Below are 5,533 nucleotides of genomic sequence, written 5' to 3'. Positions count from 1 at the left end.
GAGTTTCAAGATATGACCAAAAGTCCCTTATTTTCAAGGGAGTTGGGTCACTTTGCAAGGTTCTCCAGTATCTGTCTGTGATGTCTCAGACATTTGTCACATCCTTCACTTCTACATAGATCCTTCTTCCAAAGGGAGTTTTTGGCATCAGGTAAGCAGATGGATTAGGTTCCTGTCACCCCATATACAGTGCCTGTGAGACACAGCTGCTATCAGGCTCTTTCAATTCAGTGGGCTGGAAGGGGTCACCAGGGATAACACATTAAGCCAGGGGGATTCTCAGTTAATTAGGGAAGTTTTTATAGCTAGAAATATATAATTTTTTAAGGTCTGTTGCCAATCTGTAAAGTGGGTATTTAATATCTGTTCTCCCTCCCCCTTAGACTGTGAGCCCCAGATGGGACAGGGACTATGTATGATCTGATAGTATCTAGCCCAGCATTTAGTACAGTGCTTGGCACCCAATAAGTAGTTAATGAATACCACTGTTATTGATTCCTTTTTGAGGTCTACTGATTAAAAAAAATGGTGGAATTTATGGTTAATCAAGATTTTTAAAATCTGTATTTCAGTTCCTCATATTGGGGGAAAGGGTTGGGTTATTTCTTTTATGAGGAATAGTGAATATTTTGGGATATGCTCACCTATAGACAAAAGGAAGGTGGCTTCAGCATCCAAAGGTTTTTCTGAGTCCAACACTCCAGGGCAATTCAGCACTAAATTGACAGATTAACTGGTTAACAAATCTGTCTCAGGCTACCCTCCCCTTCTTCCATTCCCAATTCCTTTGTGAATACTGTGTTACTACTTCCATTCTCTCAAGGTATTTGAGGAGGCTTAATAATGCAATTACCAAGAAAGAGCGGTTTATGGACTTTCCTATCACTTTCCAGATAGGAAAAAAAGTGTGTACATTTGGGTTGGAATAGAAAACGCTGGTCAGAGGCCAGTTTCCCTTTATCCTACACTCTGAAATCATTGTCAAAAAAGTGATAGCTTTCTAAATCACATGACTTTGTATTCATAATCATATTGTCTTTATAATCATCTAAAGGAAAAAAAAGATTGCAAATTCATCTAGAACACTGTCTGGCTTTCAAGGACATTATACTGCAGAGTGATTTTTTTTTTTTTAAAGGTATATGCTTGACCAACAGATGGCAATACTTCCACAGACTTCAGCATTGCAGTCGATTTTTGCAAGAAACTGAGCCACAGAGTTCCCCCGTAGCTTGCCGTGATCGTATAGTGGTTAGTACTCTGCGTTGTGGCCGCAGCAACCTCGGTTCGAATCCGAGTCACGGCAGGGAGAAACAAGCGTATCTTTTAAAGGAACCCCCTTTAGCATTTGATTTGCGTAATTTTGCAACCGGGCAACACTAAAGACCAAAAATAATCCGAAGTCACTATAAATATTTTAACATTTATAAGCATTCTTTATAACCAGTGACTATTGATTCAGTAATCCTGTTTCAAGTGTGGTGGAGTTTTTGTTATTGGTTTTTTTTTTTTCAATTTGCATTGATGGATAATGTGATAAAACTGGAGTGTAGTGGGCATGTAATTATTATTAATTACAACTACTTAAGCTCTGCTTTGAGCAGGCCAGTCAATTCTGCTTGCTTTTGATCCTTGCCAGGGCTGTTCAGTAATAACAACCCTGAATTATTTGGAAAGATGTCAGCAATAGATGTGGAAATCCTGTTTAACCAAGCATGAATTGTTGTTAGGAGGTTTTTGCAGGATGACAGAGAGAAAATGAACTATCCCTTATCAGTGATTCCAGGAAACGCTTTGTTTCTATGATAGGAACTGGCTGTAATTTAACTTTCCTGCATCATTGGTTAATGTAAGAAGCCAGTTGTTGCTCAAAATGAAAGCCTCTAAAGTGGACATTTGGAACTGATAAAAGGCATATTATAAGCAGACAATGCAATCCATATATAAATAATATCCATCTCTGGTGGAATTTTTTTATGCTTTCCCAAGGATCAAGGTTTGTAGATATTATAAATGGTGAAATGTTGAAGTAATATGAGTAACATTTCTTGGTAGGTCTTACTCCAGTACTTCTAAACATGAATATTTGATGCCTGCAAATGTTAAAGGTAGGTGTATTGTAATGAGGACTGCTCCAAAGCTCTAATTCCCCACAGTCTCCACCAGGAAAAATATTTTCAATGGAAAATTCCCTGGATCTATTTCTACAAGGAGTAAACCGCATGATAAGGGCCAACCAAAGGAGAGCTCCAAAATCGTGTAGACACAACAAAGCACCAAGTGGGTCACGGGCACGCTTCCTGATTCCAAGACTGCTTTCCAGAAACCAGGCTTTAGCATCTCTGCCTGATTGGCAGGCAGAATTTCAAAGTTTTTTCTCCCTCCCCCATCCTTAGTATTCCATCCGCTTACGTGTCAGATGGTCGCATATGCAAGCTGTTGCAATCAGTGACTTTGAGACTCTCCCTGTTGCAATCAGCCATTGCCCAATCTTGTCCTCTGTCATCTCACAGAGGGATCCCAGGGCAGTGAGAGTTCAGATGGGACTGGCATAGCGAGGCGAAGAGAGGGATCAGGATGAGAGAGTAGAATAAGCCTTAAAAATGGCCAGTGGAGGAGGGCAAGGATTAGCATTCTGGGAGAGAAGGAGAAGCAAAATCTCCCCAAAGTTGTAGGTTTGAGGTCAAGGAGGGGCAAGTAGGGAGAGGGGGTGGGGGGAAGGTAGAGAGAGGGTGGGATGAGTAGAGAGAAAAAGAACAGCTTACCTGATGACCACTGATTGCAACAGGGAGATTTTCTGTGCTATTGGCTGCAAAGGTGTGCCCATCCCAAATAGTACCCCAACCTTGTTGCGAGGGGCTGCAGGGCCTTGGGGCAGACCCTCATGCTGACTAGTGATTAAAGTGACAACAGGCACACAAGGCTACCACCACCTTCCTCTTTCCACCCGTCAATGAGTCGAGAGCTCTGGACCAATCAAGAGACACACATAAGGAAGCAATCACACAGAAAAGCTAGACTCTGAGTTCAACTTAGCATTTCCAACCCACCAGGTTGAGTTGTGACAAGAAATACCGGTTAACAATCTCCCTTTCATTAAGTTTTAAACATGATGCTAATGCTTGCATCACTGAAACACACCTGAGATCTGTTAACTTTCTACTTTCTTGAACTGCTGTGCAGTTTGCCTCGTTATGTACTAAATGAGGAACCACTGGTATAACTGGTTTCAAGAGCCTTTCCTGGGAAAAAAAAAGACATTTAGTATTCACCTGAATGCTGAAGAGATTAGGTAAAGCAGATGGCAGTAAATCAACTGATGGTATTAAGTGCTTACTGGTTGCAGAGCACTGTACCAGGTGCTTGGAAGAGATCAATATAATGGAATTGGTAGATATGTTTCCTGCCCACAAGGAGCTTACAGTCTAACAACCAATGTTGTTCACAAAAATGTGCTCTCTGCCTGTTAGGAAGCCCTCTACAAGGAAGCACTTCATAAGCCTTTCTTACTCCATCCAATCATGGATTCCTTGGAACACAAACAGTGATGGAATGGGTGCAAGTAACCTTGACCACCCAGAGATTTGGTAACTTTGTCACCAAATCCTGTCAGTTTAACCTTCACAACATCGCTAAAATCTTCCCTTTCCCCTCCAAGTTACTACTGTGCTGATCCAAGCATTTATCCTATTCTGCCTTGATTACTAAATTGGTTTCCTTGCTGACTTCCCTGCTTCCTGTCTTTTCCCCACTCCGGTCTATACTTCAGTCTGCTGCCTGGATCACTATTCTAAAACAAGTGCAAAACATTCAGTCCACATTTTCCCCACTTCTCAAGAACCCCCCAGTGGTTGGCCATCCACCCCTATGTCAAACAGAAACTCCTTACCATTGGCTTGCCCCTTCATATATAGCTCAGTGATTTAAATCAATCAGTGGTATTTACTGAGCACTTACTGTGTGCAGAGTACTGAACTAAGCACTTGGGAGAATACAGTACAAATGAGTTGGTAGACACATTCCCTGCCCACAACAAGCTTACAGTCTAGAGATGGCCTACTACAACCAGCACACTCCCTTTGCTGCTAATGACAACCTACTCACTGTACCTTGATCGCATCTGTCCATAGAGAAGCAGCGTGGCTCAGTGGAAAGAGCCCGGGCTTGGGAGCCAGAGGATGGGGCTTCTAATCCTGGCTCTGCCACTTAGCTGTGTGACTTTGGGCAAGTCACTTAACTTCTCTGGGCCTCAGTTACCTCATCTGTAAAATGGGGATTAAGACTGTGAGCCCCACGAAGGACAACCTGATCACCTTGTATCCCCCAGCGCTTAGAACAGTGCTTTGCACATAGTAAGCACTTAACAAATGTCATCATTATTATTATTATCTATCTTGCCACTGATCCCTTTCCCAAATCCTGACTTTAGGCTGGAACCCCCTCCCACTTCATATTTGACAGACCATTATTCTCCCCACCTTCAAAGGCTTATTAAAATCACATCTTCTCCCAGAGATCTTCCCTGACTAAGCCCTCATTTCCCCTACTCCCTCTCCCTTCTGCATCACCCTTGCACTGGGATTTATATCCTTTATTTCCCCAACTCCCAGCCCCACAGAATTTATGTATATATCCTGTCAGCCATTCTAGATGTAAGCTCCTTGTGAGCAGTGAACATGTCTACTAACTCTGTTATATCGTACTCTACTAAGTGCTTAGTACAGTGCTCTGCACACAGTAAGCACTCGATACCATTGACTGATAAAGAAACTACTGGCTGTGAGTATGAATTCTTTTATAATAGAAGCCGCCCTGGAAACCAGAAAGGAAAAGAAGAGCTTGTCTGTCTTGAGCCACCCCCACATACCATTTTTCTGGAATTTTCTTCCTAAGACCCTAAATGAACATAGCAGAAAACTTAAAGCTTAACCCTTCCTATCTTTGATCTCTTCCTCTCTCCTCTCCATCCTCCAACATAGAACCACTTCCTCTTCCCCACCCTTTGCTTACTATTCCCACCAGGCCCTGAGCTAACAGTGACTTATGTCACAGTAATAGTAATTCAGCCTGGGGAGTTTACAGAAAGAACGATGAAACCAGAAGTTGGGGGGTGAAAGATATCTGTTAAAAAAAAGAGTTTAGGGAGAAAGTCAAACCATGCTAGTTCAAAAACCTTGAGGATAAAGATCAGGTTCTCAGAACTGCCTGGTAATTCTGCTGCAGAAAGAGGCATGGTATTCAAATCTGGCCCAAGGTGCTGTTTTGATAGTTACAAAATGATTGCTTGGTAATGTTGAAAGAATGCAAAATATATCATCTCATTAGTATTAGTATAAAAACACTTGCACTATAAGGTTACGGTATAGTTTTCCACAAGTGAAAAGAATGCAAATGTTCTCTTTGTGCACTTCAACAAAGAAATGCAATCTGAACTGGAAGCAATAGCTAATTTCACTAAAACTACTTTGCACCAAAAGTCATGAGCTTGAAATAGGTTCGCTAAAAGGGGCATTAGCACAGAAAAAACAGTGAA

The 5,533-nt window shown here is 41.8% G+C and overlaps 1 non-coding gene across 1 annotated transcript; it reads left to right on the top strand.

Moving 5' to 3' along the window:
- Window positions 1-1,234: 1,234 nt before the first annotated feature.
- TRNAH-GUG lies at window positions 1,235-1,306 on the top strand. Its single transcript has one exon. It is a non-coding gene; the product is annotated as a tRNA-His (tRNA).
- The last annotated feature ends 4,227 nt before the right edge of the window (window positions 1,307-5,533 follow it).

The sequence above is a fragment of the Tachyglossus aculeatus genome, chromosome X4 (genome assembly GCF_015852505.1).
Source record: "Tachyglossus aculeatus isolate mTacAcu1 chromosome X4, mTacAcu1.pri, whole genome shotgun sequence".
Lineage (NCBI taxonomy): Eukaryota > Metazoa > Chordata > Mammalia > Monotremata > Tachyglossidae > Tachyglossus > Tachyglossus aculeatus.
This window is presented reverse-complemented; position numbering and strand designations above follow the sequence as displayed.